Below are 20,214 nucleotides of genomic sequence, written 5' to 3'. Positions count from 1 at the left end.
AGAAATATGTGGAGAACATCCAGCTGAGGGCTACCAAGTTGGCTAGAGGTATAGGGCACATGGCCTACAAGGAGAGATGGAAGCTGGGCTTGTTTAGTCAGGCAAAGAAAGTCTAAGGGCAACGTAACAGAATCTTGCAGAGACCAGAAAGGCAGGTACAAAAATGAAGAACTTCTCAGTGATGTCAAACAACATTAACATGCACAATAGGGACAAGATGCAGCTCAAAGCATCCAGGTAGCTGGAAAAAGGAATCGCTGAGAGAGTTCTGCAGCCCTGGAAGAGCTCACTAAGGAAACTGGGGATCTCTACTGCTGGAAGCTTTCAAAATTTAGCTGAACAAATCCACAACCAACCTAATCTAGTATTTTTGACGGTATTTTTTCAAACTGAAAGTTGAACTTGAGACTCAAAAAGACCCTATTACAAACTTCTGCCAATCTGCATGATCAGTCTCTCCCCCACAACTGCTCCTTTAGGGCTGGTACCACACCCTGAAGCCAAGTGTCTTACCTTTATTACCACAGCCAGTCCCACTAATGAAGACAGAAGAGACTCACTGCAGCAGGCAGAGGTGCCCCCTTTGCCAGAAGCTGACAGTACTGCACTGTTGCAGATTATCTTAAGTTTTACTGAATCTTTCTATATTTTGTGTTTGATTATGAAGCAGTTATCTATAAGAACATCTTGGTTTAAGAAGTTAGCCTCTTAAGCCAAGGTGTCGTGGCTTAAACCAAGAAACCTCTATGTAAGCATGGGCTGCTATGTTAGCTTAGAAATTAGATGCTGTGTTGCTTGAAGTCCCTGTTCTCTGTGACATGCTAGGCTTAGTCCTTACTCTCTAGATCATAACCAAAGAACCTAGGGTCTATTGTATATAGGATGAGTTATTTCACAACCTGGCAAGGTAGAAATATAGCTGGCCAACTTGGCAACAAAACTTACTTTTAAGGTGACCTGAAGTAAACCGCCTTCATTTTAATACTAAAAAGCACACCCACAGATCAAGAAGACCCTTCCCCCAAGCAAGCGTAGTAGCAGAATAGAATGACACTGCAGATATAATTGTACGTAAATCACTAACCAATCATTGTAACTGGGAGTGTACTATCTTGTAATTTTTGTGCATAAATGTAAGGATGAAATCAGCATTGGGTATGATTGATTTCTGGAAATTCCACATAGCACCCAGCACTGCAATAAAGAAGTGCCTGCTTCTTAATGCTACATTGGTGTTAAGGAGTTTCATTCCCCCAAATGTCAGTGACATTACAACCATCAGTCCCAGTCCCAGCCCCAGCCAGGCTGAGGAATGTGCTTTCCTTAGCCCTATCATGTTTCTGCCTCTTGTAGCCTCCCTCTCACCTGTGCTTGTGGGATTCTGTGCAGGAGGGCTGTGCTCCTGAGTGCTGGCAGGTGTTGGTGTTGAGGGCTGGGTGCTGCTGGCAACAGATGCCTCCTGGAAGTGGGTGAGTGGTGGGATGGGTGGTTTTGAGGGTGCAAATGCCTTGCACTGAATGAGGTCTTCAGGGGGAGGGACAGGTAGTACAACAGGAGGAGAGCTCCAAGTATCTTTGTTTACTAACAGAACATCAATGGGACCATTTGTGCTCTTCAGATGGATCTGGTATTTCTTCTGCCTGTTTAGGCCCTGAGAAAAGTCAAAAGCAAAACACAACCATACATGAAATTCCCTTTCCAAACAGAACATGAATTTTGCAGAGACAAGACATCTGGAAAGGGTTTTTTTACAAGGGCCTGTAGGGACAGGACAAGGGGGAATGGCTTTAACTTGACAGAGGGGAGGCTGAGATGAGCTCTTAGGCAGAAGTGAGGGTGTTAGGATGTGAGAGTGGTGAGGCACTGACACAGGTTGCCCAGAGAAGCTGTGGCTGCCTCATTGTCCTGGGTTCAGCAGCAGCAGTCATTTTTCTGTCTTAGTAGCTGGTGCAGTTCCTCCAATTCCACCAACCCCGCAGACTTCTGACTCCCAGCCTGTCCAATCCATGCAACAACCCCTGCCCTGACACACATGCAAGAACACTCCTCCACTCTGCCCATGCATTTCTCACTCACCTCAGGGATGGGAACCTCCACACGTGTGCCTGATGGGGCTTGAATCGCAAGAAGGGTGGCTCCTGTGGAAACAGACTGATGATAATTAAGCACTGACAAAGAGCCCCTCCTCAAAGCCCTCAATCTCCAGAGGACTGTCATTTACACCCATGTGACCTGCTAAGCACATCACACAGCTCCCAACCTGCCCAAGTGCCCAGGGCTCAAAGCAATCCCAGTTGTTTAGTGGCATCCTTAACAGGACTAACTTTTCCTCATAAGGGCTGGCTTAAATCCACTCTTGAGAACACCCGAATATTAGAGGAAGGATCTTTCATCCTACTGTCACAAGCTTTTAGATGTGAATTAGAAACAAGAGCCAGCAGACAGATGGTGTTGAACTAGGCTGAGGAGCCAGGCTGCCAACAGCACAGCAACCTCATGCGGGTGAACCAGTACCCCAAACCAACACTCCCCAGTCTATACTGGCAAGAGAGCTGCCTGCTCCTAGTTGTACTGGACCCTGCACAGAACCCAGCACATGCAGGGCTGGGAGCCAGGCTGACAGCATCTTTCCTTTTCATGTTCTGCAGCTCCTTAAGACCTGTTTCCTCAATAACACAATCACACGTGAGCAGCTTCCAGGCCATATCCAGGTTAGGGAAATGTGAACAGAGAAGTACTAGTGCTGTGATCGCTAGACACTCAGACTGAGAAGTTAGCAGCTTTCACTTTGAATGTTTTAGTGTGGTTAGTATTGCCACTTCACTGGTAGTCTGCAATAAGCTTCACTTGATAATTAATACAGAAGATCCCTGGAGGAGTGGGAGAGAGTGGAGAGCAGAGGAGCACAGGCTTTAATTTCAAGCAGGCAATCAAAGGTCAGATCAACAAAAAGGACAGGGATTCAAAACACCACAGGACTTCTGTCAGTAAGACGAGACTCCTTTAACAAATCTGCACATAATAAAAATGTTAAGAGACATTAAAAAAGCATAGTAAAGCTCAAAGGCACAAGCTTTAAGACCTGTTAGTTTCAAACACAGGTGCTGTGTTTGTACATCCCTTGATAGCTACATCCCAAATACTTTTACAAAATGGTGTTTCCACTTCCTCTTTGATTCTGCAATCACAGCAACAGATGGGAAAATTATGTTTCCCAGTAACTTAATCACAGAATCATAGAATCACAGAATAGTTAGGGTCGGAAAGAAGATTAAGATCATCTAGTTCCAAGTCCCTGCCATGGGCAGGGACACCTCACACTAAACCACCTCACACAAGGCTTCATCCAAGCTGGCCTTGAACACTGCCAGGGATGGAGCATTCACAACCTCCCTGGGCAACCCATTCCAGTGCCTCACCACCCTAGCAGGAAAGAATTTCTTCCTTATATCCAATCTAAACTTCCCCTGTTTAAGTTTCAACCCGTTACCCCTTGGCCTGTCACTGCAGTCCCTAATGAAGCGTCCCTCCCCAGCATCCCTACAGGCCCCTTTCAGATACTGGAAGGCTGCTATGAGGTCTCCAGGCAGCCTTCTCTTCTCCAGGCTGAACAGCCCCAACTTTCTCAGCCTGTCTTCATACAGGAGGTGCTCCAGTCCCCTGATCATCCTCGTGGCCCTCCTCTGGACTTGTTCCAACAGTTCCATGTCCTTTTTATGTTGAGGACACCAGAACTGCACATAATACTCCAGGTGAGGTCCCACAAGAGCAGAGCAGAGGGGCAGGATCACCTCCTTCGACCTGCTGGTCACGCTCCTTTTAATGCAGCCTAGAATATGGTTGGCTTTCTGGGCTGCAAGCACACACTGCCTGATCATCTTCATTTTCTCATAAACCAACACCCCCAAGTCCTTCTCTGCAGAGCAGCTCTGAACCTCTTCTTTGCCCAACCTGTAGCTGTGCCTGGGATTGCTCCGACTCAGGTGTAGGATCTTGCACTTGTCATGGTTAAACTTCGTGAGGTTGGCATCAGCCCACCTCACAAGTGTGTCAAGGGCCCTCTGGATGGCATCCCTTCCCTCCAGCGCATCAACCGAACCACACAGCTTGGTGTCATTGGCAAACCTGCGGAGGGCACACTCAATCCCTTTGTCCATGTCAGCGACAAAGTTGTTAAACATGACGTGTCCCAACACCAATCCCTGAGGGACCCCACTCGTTACTGGTCTGCAGCTGGACACTGAGCCATTGACCACAACTCTTTGCGTGCGGCCATACAGCCAGTTCTTTATCCACCGAGTATTCCACTTATCAATTTGATGTCTCTCCAATTTAGAGACAAGGATGTCATTTGGGACAGTGTCGAACGCTTTGCACATGTCCAATTAGATGACATCAACTGCTCTACCCCTGTCCATCAGTTCCTTAGCCCCATCATAGAAGGCCACCAGATTGGTCAGGCAGGATTTCCCCTTAGTGAAGCCATGCTGGCTGTCACCAACAACCATGTTGCTTTTCATGCGCCTTAGCATGCTTTCCAGGAGAATCTGCTCCAAGATTTTGCCAGGCACAGAGGTGAGACTGACTGGTCTGTAATTCCCAAATGTCGTGGTTTAAACCCAGTCAGCCACACAGTTCCTACTCCCCCCTCCCCTTTCCTTCCTTCCCCCCACTCCCAAATCCCCAAGGGATGGGGAGGAGAATTAAAAGAATGTAACTCCCACAGGTTGAGATAAGAACAGTCCAGTAACTAAGGTATAACACAAATCATTATTGCTACCACCAATAACAATAATGATAAGAGAAATAACAAGGGAAGAAAATACAATACCATCCGCAGAATAGAGCCAGACCGAGAAGAGAGTGACCTTCCGGGTAACTCCCAGTTACCTTGCTGGGCATGATGTGCTGTGTTATGGAACACCTCTTTGGCTAGTTTGGATCAGTTGTCCCATCCCTGCTTCCTCCTGGCCTCCCCTCCTCCCTGGCAGAGCATGAGACTCACAAAGTCCTTGGTCAGAGTAAACATCGGTGTTATCAGCTCTGTTCCTAGGCTTAAGGTAAAACACAACGCTGCACCAGCTACTAAGAAGGAGAAAAACTGACTGCTACTGTAAACCCAGGACACTATCTACCCCTTATTCCAAACCATTCACATCATGCTCAGATCCCAAATTTTCAATATACCATCGCTCTTACATATATATACATCCACATACACACAGACAGAGAGAAAGAAATCATCTCTTAGTGCATGGACCAATCCCTATAATGCTGCCGAGTCCATTTGGTCCATGATGTCAGGTTCCATCTCTTGTAACAGTATTTCAGAGCAGGAGAGGCTGTGTGCAGTGTTGGATCATTGACTGCTGATGCTGATAGTTTCTTTACTGCAGAACACGTCCGGTTCTATCAAAGTTCATTCCCTGTTGGGATGATGGTTGGAGGGAAGTCAGGGCTAGTCACTGGCGACCTGAAGACATCCAGTTGATGGGCTATAAAAGTATTACACAGCAGGCAACAGCATACAATTAAGTTCATTGGCTGTTTTCCCCTAAAATCAAATCCCCTTGAAGTAGACATCGGACTTCCCCATCTTCCTGCATTACCCACCAAGTATATCCTGGCCCTTGAGCAAAAGCAATCCCACGAGTGGGTTAGCCTTTACCTGAAGCAGGAATAACCCAGACTGTCTTCCCAGCAAATTCTTCATATGCACCACAGGAACTTTGTCCCCCTCTACAGTATGTAAAAGTTCTGACTGGGCTGGGCCAGCCCTGTTGGCAGATCTCTGGTGTTGACCAGCCAGGTGGCCTTTGCTAAGTGTGTAACCCAATGCTTGAAAGTTCCCCCACCCATTGCTCTCAGCGTAGTTTTTAACAGCCCATTGCACCATTCGGTTTTCCCAGAGGCTGGTGCATGGTAAGGGATGTGATATACCCACTCAATGCCATGCTCTTTGGCCCAAGTATCTATAAGGGTATTCCGGAAATGAGTCCTATTGTTTGACTCAATTCTCTCTGGGGTCCTTGTTGCCACAAAATCTGTTTCTCAAGGCCTAGGATAGTGTTCCGGGCAGCGGCGTGGGGCACAGCATATATTTCCAGCCAACCAGTGGTTGCTTCAACCATGGAAAGCACATGGCGCTTGCCTTGGCGGGTTGGTGGCAGTGTGATACAGTCAATCTGCCAGGCCTCCCCATATTTATACTTCAGCCATTGTCCTCCATACCAAAGAGGCTTTAACCGTTTGGCTTGCTTAATTGCAGCACACGTTTCACACTCATGAATAACCTGGCCAATAGTGTCCATTGTTAAGTGCACCCCTCTATCACGAGCCCATCTATATGTTGCATCTCTGCCCTGATGGCCTGAGGCGTCATGGGACCACCGGGCCAAAAATAATTCACCTTTGTGTTGCCAATCTAAGTCCATCTGAGCCACTTCAATCTTAGCAGCTTTATCCAGTTGCTGGTTGATGTGGTATTCCTCAGTGGCCCGACTCTTGGGTACATGGGCATCTATCTACATGGCGTACCTTCACCACCAGGTTCTGCACCCAGGCAGCAATATCTTTCCACAGTGCAGCAGCCCAGATGGGTTTACCTCTGCGCTCCCAGTTGCTCTGCTTCCATTGCTGCAACCACCCAAACAGGGCATTTGCCACCATCCATGAGTCAGTAGAGAGATAAAGTACTGGTCACTTTTTCAGCAATGTCCAGGACCAGCTGGATGGCTTTCACCTCAGCAAACTGACTCGATTCACCCTCTCCTTCAGCAGTTTCTGCAACTTGTCATCAGGGACTCCATACAACTGCCTTCCATCTCCGATGCTTTCCCACAATAGGGCAGGACCCATCAGTAAACAAGGCATGCTGTTTTTCACTTTCTGACAGTTTATTATATGGTGGGGCCTCTTCAGCACGCATCACTTCCTCCTCTGGTGACATTCCAAAATCTTTGCCTCTGGCCTCTCCATGCTGACTTCTAGAATGCCTGGACAACTGGGATTTCCTATTTGAGTTCGTTGTGTAATTAGTGCAGCCCATTTACTCCATGTAGCACCAGTTGCATGATGTGTAGAGGAGACCCTGCCTTTGAACATCCAGCCCTGCCCGGGCAACCGGGGTGCCAGGAGGAGCTGTGCTTCAATGCCAATCACTAGCGAAGCACCTAGAAGCCCTTCATAGGCTTCCAGTATCTCTTTTTCAGTTGGGGTATAGCTGGCCTCAGATGCTCTGCATTCCCAACTCCAAAATCAGGGACCTTGAGTCTCCCCTGGAGCTTTCAGCCAGAGGCTACAGATAGGACCATTCTCCCCAGCTGCGGTACAGAGTATATTTTTTACATGTGGCCGGGACCAGAGTGGTCCAAGGTCTACTGCATGAACTACCTTGAGCATAATTTGCTCAAAGGCTTGCCGTTGCTCAGGGCCCCATTTAAAATCATTCTTCTTCTGGGTCACATGATAGAGAGGGCTTACAATCAAACTGTAATTCGGGATGTGCATTCTCCAGAACCCCACTGCATCCAAGAAAGCTTGTGTTTCTTGCTTATTAGTTGGTGGAGACATTGCTGTTATCTTTATGATCACATCTGTGGCGATCTGGCGAAGTCCATCCTGCCATTTTATTCCCCAAAATTGAATCTCCTGTGCAGGCCCCTTGACCTCACTCTGTTTTAAGGCAAAACCGGCTTTCAGCAGGATTTGGATTATTTTCCTCCCTTTCTCAAAGATTTCTTCCGCTGTATCGCCCCACACAATAATGTCATCAATGCATTGCAGGTCTTCTGGAGCTTGACCCTGTTCCAGTGCAGTCTGGATCAGTCCATGGCACATAGAAGGGCTGGGTTTCCAGCCCTGGGGCAGTCGGTTCCAAGTGAACTGGACACCCCTCCAAGTAAAAGCAAACTGTGGCCTGCACTCTGCTGCCAAAGGGATTGAGAAAAATGCACTGGCAATATCAATTGCGGCATCCCACTTGGCTGCCTTTGACTCCAGCTCATACGGAAGCTCTAGCATGCCCGGTACAGCAGCACTCAAGGGAGGTGTGACTTCATTCAGGCCACGACAGTCTACTGTTAGTCTCCACTCCCTGTTAGACATTCGCACTGGCCATATGGGGCTATTAAAGGGCGAGGAGGTACTGCTGATCACTCCTTGGCTCTCCAGTCTACAGATCAGCAGATGGAGGGGAATCAGGGAGTCTCGGTTGGTGCGATATTGTGGCCGGCGCGCTGTTGTGGTCGCGATTGGCACTTGTTGGTCTTCAACTTTCAGCAACCCCACAACAGAAGGATCCTCGGAGAGACCAGGCAAAGTGGACAGCTGCTCAATTTCCTCAGTCTCCAAAGCAGCAATACCAAAAGCCCATTGGTACCCTTTTGGGTCTTTGAAGTACCCTCTCCTGAGGTAGTCTATGCCAAGGATGCATGGAGCCTCTGGACCAGTCACAATGGGGTGTTTTTGCCTTTTCCTCCCAGTCAGGCTGATTTCAGCCTCCAGTACAGTCAACTCTTGGGATCCTCCTGTCACGCCAGAAATATAAAGGGGTTCCACCCCTTGACAGCTTGATGGCATCAGGGTACACTGTGCACCGGTATCTACTAGAGCCTTATACTTCTGTGGGACTGATGTGCCAGGCCATCTGATCCACACAGTCCAGTAAATCCGATTGTCCCCTACCTCCACCTGGATGGAGGCAGGGCCCCTCTGATAGTCACCACAACGTTGGATGCTTAAGTCGTGGTAAAAGGGATTATTCTTCGTTATCACAGGAGCTGGAGTAAAATCAGCTCTTCCACTCCATCTGGGAACCTGCTCACCAGAGACTGAAGCCACAGCTCTCATGGGATGATCAGCCTTGACCTTTGTTCTCCTCTTCAATTCGCTCACCTGTTCCTCCAAAGCTGAGGTAGGTTTTCCATCCCACTTCCTCATGTCTTCTCCATGATGCCACAGGTAAAACCATGGGGTGGCCCGTGGCGTATACCTCCTATATCTTCTCTCTCGAGCAGTAGGACGCCTTTTGTTAATAGCTGAGATTTGTGTTGGTATATGTGGGGAGCTGGATAGATCAGATAGATTGTCTCTCAATTGTCTGAACTCCTGGGACAGTTTTTCCACAGCTGAGATGATGGAAGGGGTGAGATTGTCTTCGAACTCTCAGAGTTTATGAGTCATCTCATCCACTGTTAGTGGTACTATTGCCATTCCAGGTTACTGGTGCCAATGAATGGGCATATGTTGACGGTGCATTCTGTGTAAATTTCCGCTACATGGTTCATGTACATTTGACTTCATCTGGATCTATGGGTGCATCCCTGGCATTCGGCTTGATGTGACAGATCATCTCTAGAACGGCTGATTCCCTCAGAGACTGGATGCCTTTCTCTAGAGTAGTCCACTTGGCCGAACGACTCATCACATCATCCTTGCATGGAAACCTTTCTTTCACAGCTGCCAAGAGCCGCCTCCAAAGGCTGAGGGACTGTTTCTCTCTTGCAACTGCTTGGTCAATTCCCCCTTCCCTAGCAAGTGATCCCAGCTGCTTAGCTTCCCTACCTTCTAGTTCGTGACCGTCGGCCCCACTGTTCCAGCATCGGAGCAATCAGGTGATGATATGCTCCCCTGGTTGACGGGTAAAATCTTTTTGCATATTCCGTAGCTCGCTTGAGGTCCGGGGTCGAGAAGTCACCTCTTCTTCTTGTTCTTCCTTCGATTCATGTGACGATGCCCTGGGTAGTAAGTGCATTGCCACTGCTTCTTCATCTTGTTTCTTCATTTTTCTTGTCTTTTTTTGCTTTTTCTCTTGCGTACAGGGGCAACCGATATTGGCACAAATTGGTCCTCTGGTTTAGCTGCAGTGATTAGCACTGTGGTTGGAGCGGCAGCAGTATCTGTTGTCGGGGTATGAGTAGCTGCCACACTTGTCACTGGGGTTGGCATAGCTGCCCTGCTTGGAGCTGGGGTAGCTGCATTGTCTGTTGCGGTCGAAGCTTGAGTAGCTGCTGTACTTGTCGTTGTGGCTGCTGTAGCTGCTGTGCTTGGAGCTGGAATAGCTGCGCTGACTGTTGCTTTGCCATCAGATCCAGGGACAGTTTTTTTCCTTTTGAAGGTGCTGGATAGTGTTGAAGAAGGCTCTGTAAGCGTAGGCCAAGCCCCAGCACGTTGCCATGATTTGTCCCTCTCTGGTATGACCAGAATGACAACACACATCATTTAAGTGTTTTACTAATTTTTCTGGATTTTGCACTCGTTCAGTGGTGAAGTTCCAAAGCACTGGAGGGGCCCACTGGCCTAGATACTTGCCCATACTATCCCACACACCCTGCATCTCATGACTGTCCAGCCTCGGGGAAAATCTCTTGGTCCTCTTATATTGTCATCTAACCCTAGACAAGGCCCAAACCCGACTCTGCTTAACTCTCGAGATCAGATGAAATGGTTGTGGGTAAAACAAACTCTGTATGCATGCCAAAATGGTGATCCCCATCACAATCAACAGGCAGGTATCAAGGGTACCCAAAGGCCATTCAAAACCTTCAGAACTCTCAAATGATGCTGTAAACGGTCTGGTGGGGGGGGGCTGGGAACGTAAGGGAATGTCTCCTTCACAGGTTGACCACCCGAGGAGGGGAAAAAAGATGTGTAATTGCTAAACACTTCTACTATATACCTCCCAAAGTATAGAGGTAGTGACCACACTGGGAACCCAAGCCAGATCAGTTGCATGATCAATGATTCTATTGTATTACAAATCATTACCATAAAGTACAGTGAAACAAGAACCTTAGCCCAAGGCCCCCAGAAGATAAACACAAAGACAGCAGATACCGCCTGTAAGTAAGGTACGACATGCTGAAACTGTGAGATCAAGAGCAACAACTTTGAGAGCCAATAAATCAGCATTGTGACGAGTGACTATTAATCCGAAACAATGAATGCTTATCACAAATACGATTAGGCACACTCCGGTCAGATCTGTCGTTATCCCAACCCTTTGGGCCCCATGTTGGGTGCCACAAAGAACTGTCGTGGCTCAAACCCAGTCAGCAACCCAGGACCAGGCAGCCGCTCACTCTCCCCCCCCCCCCCCCCACCTCCCCTCGCTCCCAGAGGGATGGGGAGGAGAATCAAAAGAATGTAACTCCCACGGGCTGAGATAAGAACAGTCCAGTAACTAAGGTATAACACAAACCACAACTGCTACCACCAATAATAATACTGATAAGGGAAATAACAAGGGAAGAGAATACAACCGCTCACCACCCGCTGACCGATACCCAGGCCGAGACCCAAGCAGTGATCTCGACCTTCCGGGTAACTGCCCCCAGTGTATATACTGGGCATGACGTGCTGTGGTATGGAATACCTCTTTGGTTAGCTTGGATCAGGTGTCCCGTCTCTGCTTCCTCCCGGCTTCCCCTCCTCCCTGGCAGAGCATGAGACTCACAAAGTCCTTGGTCAGAGTAAACATTACTGAGCAGCAACTGAAAACATCGGTGTTATCAGTGCTTTTCCCAGGCTGAAAGTCAAAAACACAGCACTGCACCAACTACTAAGGAGAAAAATGACTGCTACTGCTGAACCCAGGACACACACATACCCACATAAAGAGGTATCTGTATAATCCACAGCAGAGGAACTTCACCTAGAGGAAAGGTCTGGGTTTAAGTACAGTACCTGCCACAGAGTTACTTCTTTTAGGTAAAGAGATTCAAAACACAGAAGTAAGGCATATTCACAGGGCAGCCTAAGGGAAGCAGGGACAACCTTGGGAAGGGGTGAATCTGACCCCATTCTCCTTCCTGCTGTGGGCAGAGTGCAGCAGGGAGAAATAGTTGTTGTTGTATGTATGTTTCTATAGTTCTAGGAGGCTTTATAGGTCTGGATAATCCCCCTGTACTGGGCACTGATGAGGCTGCACCTCAAATCCTGTGTCCAGTTCTGGGCCCCTCAGTACAAGAGAGACATTTAGGTGCTGATGTGGGGCCAGAGAAGGGCAATGGAGCAGCTGAAGGTCCTGGAGCACAAGTATGATGAGGGACCTAGGGAGCCTAGTCTGGAGAAGGGAAGGCTCAGGGGGAACCTTATCGCTCTCTGCAACTACCTGACAGGAGGATGGAGCCAGGAGGGGGCTGGTCTCTGCTCCCAAGGAACAAGGGATGGGACAAGACCAGGTCGGACGAGGCCTTGGGTGATATGGTTTAGTGTGAGGTGTCCCTGCCCATGGCAGGGGGGTTGGAACTTGATGATCTTAAGGTCCTTTCCAACCCTAACTATTCGATGATTCTATGACAAGATGAAACAGCCGCAAGGTGCACCAGGGGAGGTTTAGACTGGAGATTAGGAACAATTTCTTCCCCAAAGGGTGCTCAGGCATTGGAACAGTAGGAGGACAGGAGGATTATTATGTCTGTGGTGCTAACGAACCAATTAAGCTGGTATGAGCATCTACTGCGCATGCTTCAAAGGCTGCCAGAAGTGATGCAGATTGTTGGAAGAAGTAAACGGCCCTCAGAGACTGTTGCAGAATGACTCTAAGAGCAGGACCATAGAGTTCTGGAGGACTGTGCAAGCAAGGCAGGGGGTGGCCCCCACAGGTGGCCGGAGACCGGACCTGGGAGGAGAATGTGGAGGAAGCTGTGTGGGGCTAACCAATACTGTTATGCCAAGAAGGAGTGGCTGAATACCACTCCTATATATGTGTGAACTGCGTCACAAATAAGGTAGAAGTTGCTTATCACCCATATTGGGTTGGCCTGTCTGCTTCTCCTCGCCGCTTACAAATGGCGCCCGAACAGGGACACGGACTACAGGGCCCTGGTCGCTGGGGACCCGGATTACAGGGCTCCGACTAGCGGGGACCCGGAATACAGGGCCCCGGCCGGCGGGGACCCGGGATACAGGGTCCTCCTCTCTGTTACTAAACACTCTCCATGCCTCATCTAGTAATATCTCTATGTTCCTTCTGTAGGGCGTAGCTTTTGAATCTTACCTCTAATATCTCCTGTAGATTGGCCCAAAAATAAGGAGACTAATTGCTGTATTCCTACCTCTGGTCCAGGATCTAGCGGTGTGTTACAGCGCATTACGTCCCTCAATTGATCCAGGAATTCGGATGGTGACTCAGAAGGACCTTGTCTGATTGCATATAGTGCCGATCAATTTATAGTTTTAGGAATGGCCCTTTCCATTCCTTTTGCTATCCATCCCTGGTATGCCTGCAGTCTCTCCATATGTGCAGACCTGTTTGCATTCCATTTTGGGTCTCAGAGGGGGAGATAATCTTTAACATCTCCCCCCGTGGTCTTATAATGGTTTTCAGCCAAATCCCCTGCAGTTTTTAGAATTGTTTCTCTGTTTTGGTCATATAGTCTAGCGATAACTGTATGTCATTCCAGTCGGGGTTGTGTTGTTTTATAATAAAATGAAAATGTTTGATTATGCTTACCGAATCATTCCTGTAGTCCTTGGCAATTCTTTTCCAGGCTTCTAAATTGGTAGATGAAAAAGGCACCTTAATTAACATTGTTCTGCCATCCGATCCTACTGCCTCTCAGAGGGGAGCCTGCAAAACTGTTAGGACTGACTTTTTCCTCATCCGGGAGGATACAGGACTGCCTGGGGGAGTGGTAGTTCCCTCCGAGTCTACATCCGGGTCCTGCAATCGAGGGGGAAGCTTAAGCAGATTAGTTAAATCCTGTTCTGATGCTCGGTGAGTTTTATTTATTCTAGTACATCGTTGTCCGATACTACATGCCAAACAACACCGCCTCAGTTTACCTCTAAGCTCATTATTTTCTCGCTCAAGGGCATGTACCATAGGGTCCTGTGGTGGCACTATTCCACAGTCCCTTTGCCACTCCGGGTGATTCCAGAGGGTGAAGAACATATCCGCATATGATACCTCATCCCATTTTCCCCTCTCTCCTTAAAAAACAACAATTGCAGGATGGTATTGTAATCTATTGACCCATGCAGGGGCCACTTGGCCCCGTCCTCGAGTTTATATAATGGCCACTACTGGTTACAATATTTAATGAGGGTTTTCTTATTCTCTGTCCCTCCGGTGCCGGCAATATCTTTCCAGTGTGCCAATATGCAAGCAAGAGGACTTTTCTTTAAAACAGTTTTATCCTGGGTATTACCCATTTTCTGAATAGCCTCCTATCAATTGTTATGTTTTACTTTAATCTTATTCAAACTTCTTTATAGGTTTTCTTACAATCTCTTCCCAATCTTCTTCCCAAATATCCCGAGTCTCTGGGATTCCGTTTTTTTTCACATACAAATTTCACTATCTCAGCCTCCCGTTGGGCCCTTTCCTGGTCATAAAACCTTGGGGGCTCCGGGAGACACTTGGGACACTCGGGTTTCCGTTTTTCAGATGAACAACGCCACCTTCTGTCGCAAGACCTACATTTCAACAGAACCCATGCCGAATGCCAATTTTCTCCATACATTCTATTAGTAAGCCCACACACAAAGCAAGGGATAACCCCTACATGTCCGTTAATAGGAGGGTTCTAGAGGATATCTGGGACAGGTTGCTCCCAATCCAGGGCCACTATCTGCCCGGCGGGTGTCACATACACGCCCTTTAAGTAATATCGTCTCTCCCCTAATCTCCTCCAGCCTCCTCCTTCATTTAAGTATTCCCAGTGTTCGAGTCCAAACCACCGAAGGAGTGACCCTCTTGGACCTGCCAGTTCAGTGATTAGTCGAAACGCTGACGTTTAGAATTGAAGTCTATCTCATATGCCAAGACATCCACAACCTTTCAAACAGAACTACCGATTAGGACTCCCCGCCCTGCTTCACAGCAGCGCCGCGCCTCAGACACACATGCATGCAAACACTTCAACGCGAATTAACACCTGAAACAATACAGAACAGCACGAAATAACACGAAATGTACAAAATAACGTGAAATGACATGACATACCACGAATTAACTGGGCATTTACAGATAAATCATCACTCCAGTTAGTATCCTTCCAACACCCACCAAGATTATTAAAAGTATTATAATTTTGGGAGGTCCGCTTATCCTTCTCCTGCTTCTTATACAGTCATTATCAGGTCCGTCCTGGCTCCCAATACTGAGATGCAGCGGTTACCTCGGAGTTGCCCGATCTACCCTCAAGATCGCTAGCGGCCGCTCTATCGGTCAGCAAACCCCTCAACCTTCAGGGTACCCTTTCTTCCATACGGGGGCGATGCCGTACTCCAGACGTCTCTGCGCAAGTTATCGGCAGCCCCCGCCAAGCGTGGGCGTCCCCAACGACTTATAGGCCCTTCCCTTTCCCTAAAACATACCGTTTATCGGTGGCTTCAGGAGGTCCTTGTCTGTCCCTGTGGTGAGTGGTTGGGAGCGGAGGCTCCTCTGAGGAATGTGCTCAGGGCGCGGCTAGGGGTGTCCGTCCCACGGTCGATCCCACAGCCCGGCAGAGAGCCTCCTGGCTGGCTCGCCAAATTGACGTGCAGAGAAAGGGGCTGGGGCAGTACCAGAGCCAAGAGACACAGAGGAACAGCTGGCTGAAGATGGGTGCTCAGCCCACCCCAGGGACACCTGTGGCCTCCCCAAGCAGGGATCCCAGCCAGCATTCCCTCTCCTGCATTGAATCATCTCTGTGTCCACTTCTGGCAAAATCTCATCCTAAAATGAATCTCCCGTGTCTCTACCCATCCTTAAAGCAAACCACCAAGGGTATTCAGCACATTCCACCGTCCCATCCCAGCACCAAAGGCTCCCCTTCCCCACGGCCAGGAGGAGGCAAAGAGCTCCAGCTTGCCCCTGCCTGCAGATCCCCACAGGAGAAGCACCATCTCCACACATCCATAAGGGCTGGCTCTGCTCCCCATGCTCCCTGCTTGGGGCAACCCATTTTGCATAACCCAAGGAACAGTTAACCGCAGGACCCAATCACTCTGAGCACCCCGACCTTCTCCTAATGATTTTGGAGGTAGTTTCTCCTACCTGGTGTGGCATATCAAAGACGGACTCCAGCTCTGGTGAAATCTGAAGACCTTTATTTCGCGTCTCGCATCCCTTTTATAGTCTACTAAGTGCTAAGCAGTAATTTTCCACTCTCTTGCTTCCTTATCATACCGATTTAGCAAAACTACTAAGGGTTACAAATATTCACATTGCTTGGTCTGTCTTTGAGATGCACATCCTGCCTTATCTTGCAAACTGTCTGCTTTGTTTTGCTAACCCATCTTTACCCTTCATTGTTCTCTTTACAGTTCCCAAGACTTAGGCCCAACCAGGGCATTAACACCTGGTGTTTTCTTCACCTGTTCCCAAGGCTTAAGCCGGACCAGGGCGATAGCACCTGGATCCATTTCATTAACTATGTCTATCCTGTCACCCACATCTCCCCCTTTTTGTTTTACTAAAAGACAGCTTTTATAGATTTATGACCTGCTTTTGCCAAAGTTTCTATGTTCTCCATTAACTATTGTAGCAAACAAGGCACACAGATTAGAATACCTACAAAGATTAAGGCACACAGATTAGGATACATAAAAAGATTAACAAAATGATAAAGTAAAGCCATTCTGTAATGCTCAAGCCAGAAAACACTTTGTTCAACCAATTCAGTCCCTCATTTTCCTGAAGGTGTGCTGTCCTTGTTATTAAGTCCAGAATGCTTTTATGGATAGACTGAGAATGATTTGATACATTCGTGCAGCACATACCATCAAAATCTTCACACCCATGGCTTTGAGCCGACAATAAAAAATCAACAGCCTTTCTGTTATGTAGTGAGGCGTGCCTCACAGAATCAACATCTAAAAGCAACCCTGTTGTCCAGTGGTACCCTTTCTGGGCTTGAATGTTCCCAGTCTATTACTAGTGGCTGGAAAGTCCAGCTGCAATATGCTCCCGCACGGATACGCTCTCTGTTGACTGGTTCTCCAAAAAGAGACCGGTTAACTTTGTACAGTTCCCATGGGTTAACTTCAAACCAGAGATGAACCGGCATCAATCTTCATTGGCAGCCGTCACTTGTATAAATGGATGGGTACATCACGCGGGGATCCATCAAGGTCCTCGTTCTGTGGAGACACAATCATAGCCTCTTCCCCAAGTTATTAGCCTAAAAGGACCTTCCCAGTTATGATTTTTCAAAGACTTTACCATTACCATAACAGGTTCTTTCCCTGCTATCGGATCAGGGCCTACATGGGTCAGTGCAGAAAAATGCCTAATCACTGGGGGGATATTCATGCCTGTGTGTAAATCATAACTGGATAATGTTAAAAAATTTAAGACAAACAATGCTTTATTGATTAGTGCATTTGGGATCTCCCCTATCATTCCCCCTTTTTGTTTTGCTAGCATGTTTTTTACAATTTGGTGTGTCCGCTCTATCACTGCTTGCCCTGTGTAATTAACATAACCACCTACTTCTCCAGGCAGCATTATTTCAGTAAGATTAGTCTGATTTGAAGTCACTCAAATCCTTTATAACATGTGGCATACCAGTGAATCCTACACACCATGTAACAGGCCAGAATAATGGGGGATTTAACAAATGCGCCCAGTATACTTGTCCATTACCCATGGTCACACATAATAGAACAGATATTACAAAGATTTCTGTCATTGTTGTTTCTTTATGTTGTTGAGTTCTGGGACTTTATACATTTCGCTGGCAGCCAGTATGGTCCTGTCGATAGCTGTACACAGCCGTATCCTTGACCCCATGTCAGCAATGGCACTGGTCCTTTCCACTCGTTATCCTGTAGGTCTTTATATAGAACCAGTGGTTTGGGCAAGGAATTGCCCATCATGTGGAGAAAATCCTTGCATTCTCCTTTTTTGTTTTATATATCTTTTAGATGACCCTACTTGAGCAGGGGATTTGGACTAGATCATACCTCCAGCATATGCCAACCACAGGCTGCTGGGCCCGCCCCTTTTTCTCCTGGATGGCTCTCTGATAACAGGGGAGGCCATCCCTCACATCAAGGTCTGGCATGGCATGTGTCCCCACCGCTCCACTCCTGCTGGGTTGCAGCCAGCAGTGGAGCTAAAGGTTCTTCTTGGTGGCAAACACAGAGGCCAAGCCAGTCTTGGCCTTGACTGTGGCAGGAGGCATTTGGCCAACCTCAGTCCTTGCACCTTGTTATTAATGCAGGGTTTCACCTGTCTCAGACAGTAACAAGTCGCTATTATGGCAAAGCACACACAGATTTACATTAGCAGTATAATTACTACAGGGTGCAGCAGCGCTTTGAAGATGCCTGTGGCAGTGAAGGACCAGCCACAGAAATGTCCTACCAGTGGTGTTCTCCCACCCTCTTAATTTGTTCCATTACCTGCTTTATAACATTACCGTCGTATTAGAATCTTTCTAGCCTTAGCATTTTCTAGCAGCTGCTGCAAATTTGCATGCTCTAACATCTCTTTTACAAGTGACAAATCTATACAATACAAGGTATAGTTTCTTATTAGCAACTGGATAGTAAATACAGGTGGTTTTATACACAAAATCACAGCCTCTAATAATAGCTACGTTACAAGCACACATATTCAAGTTGTTACTTTTCAGTTGCCCCCAAGTGATGTTCTGCAATCATGCCTTTTTCTCTTCCTCTATCTCATTCTGCTTGGGGTATTCACAGTCAGCTCCTGCAGCTGAGGCATCGGGTTCCTCCACTCGTCTGTCCAGCTCATGGTAAGGCTTGACAAACTTTGCAGGCAGCTGCCATGGACCTGTAGGTATGAGGACACAAATATACCCCCTCCCCCAGGTTATCAGTTCTTGAGAAAAAGGCAGGTTAAAGTGTTTCCTTAAAGCAGAAGCATTCTGATGAAAAAGGAATGTGAAGCAACTGCAGAAGTAAACTGCACAGTGTTAACAGTCAAGGAGTTTGCTGTGTCATTACCGTTGTGTTTTTTTTCTTTCTCTGCCGCCCTGATGCTGCTTAGGTGATGGCTGATAAAGCTTGTGGTTGCGCTACCCCTCTCGCTTTTTCAGTTAGCAGTTCTTGTTTCAACTGATCTATCTGTTCCTCCAAGTCTTGGATTCACCCCCAGGTCACCTTAAACACACTAAGCAAGGCTCCTACCATGCGCCCAGCATGTTGCAGACACTCTTTAAGCTTTGTTTGTGGTGTCTCTACAAACTGCCCAAATACACTCCACAACTGTCCAAAGTGAAAAGGCATATTTTTGCAAACCACTTGATTCAGAGAAAACTCCAGGAACAAACTTGCCAACAAAGTTTTCAAGCTGACAAGCAGGTATTCTTTATTGCGGCGCCGGGAGACACGGGGGATAGCTCCTCCTAACGTGCGTCCCGGTATTGCTACACAAGCTGTCCTTATATAGCCACTAGGTATACATACATATTCATGAAGCTACGTATAGATTACGTCATTTTCCAGAAAGTACCCCGCATGCGTGCAGGAATGTGGTGGTGGTCTCTGAGGGCCGTTTACTTCTTCCAACAATCTGCATCACTTCTGGCAGCCTTTGAAGCATGCGCAGTAGATGCTCATACCAGCTTAATTGGTTCGTTAGCACCACAGACATAATAATCCTCCTGTCCTCCTACTGATCAGTTAGTTTAACTGTAGCCCATCCTGGACACCTGCCATTCCCAGATACTCCTTATCCCTGCGTCCTGTTCTTCTAGACTGTTAAAACTATGTCAACCATAACGACTTATCTTGTACAAGAATTCTCAGTATGTTCTCTAGCTGTACTCTATTTTTTTTTCTATGTATCATGCACTTCAGTAATTTTCCATTGCTACTGTTACGAAGCCATCAAACTTAACATTACTTAAAACTAATTCTTGTTATAAAAATTTAGTCTTGGCCATGATCTGATTTAATTATTTTATTACAATTGATTAATATCAAGAGGCACTAAGCAAGCAACACTGGGTGCGCAGGGAGTCTCCGCTCCGCCAACAACGCACACCGGGGTTTTTGGGGTACAGTCTCTTATACTTCTCGGTCCAGGGTTTCAGTTCCTGGTTTTGAGTTCCAGCCAATCCTGTTGTCTTCTTTGCCTGAAACTCGATGTGGCTCCTTTTCATTTGTTTCTGTCCCGTTGCTGGGGTTTTCTCTCCAAGTAAAGAAACATACTGAAACTTCTCGGTAATACATTAACAGAAAGATGTCTATCACAAGCTTAACCACAATCTTAGACCCGTATATTTAACAGGATGTGTCTCCTTGGTTACC

At 47.4% G+C, this 20,214-nt stretch overlaps 1 long non-coding RNA gene across 1 annotated transcript; it reads right to left on the bottom strand.

Annotated features, from left to right (window-relative positions):
- Positions 1 to 16,016: 16,016 nt before the first annotated feature.
- LOC130599314 (uncharacterized) lies at positions 16,017 to 16,676 on the bottom strand. The gene is made up of 2 exons (XR_008972202.1): positions 16,534 to 16,676; positions 16,017 to 16,501 (listed from the first exon to the last, which is right to left on the bottom strand). It is a non-coding gene; the product is annotated as an uncharacterized LOC130599314 (long non-coding RNA).
- Between the last annotated feature and the right edge of the window lie 3,538 nt (positions 16,677 to 20,214).

This window comes from Pezoporus wallicus, unplaced genomic scaffold (assembly GCF_028554395.1).
Source record: "Pezoporus wallicus isolate ANWC-B61680 ecotype Strahan unplaced genomic scaffold, APGP_CSIRO_Pwel_v1 contig_13418, whole genome shotgun sequence".
In the NCBI taxonomy this organism is placed as follows: Eukaryota; Metazoa; Chordata; class Aves; order Psittaciformes; family Psittacidae; genus Pezoporus; species Pezoporus wallicus.
Note: the sequence above shows the minus strand (reverse complement) of the source record. Positions and strands in the feature narration are given on the sequence as shown.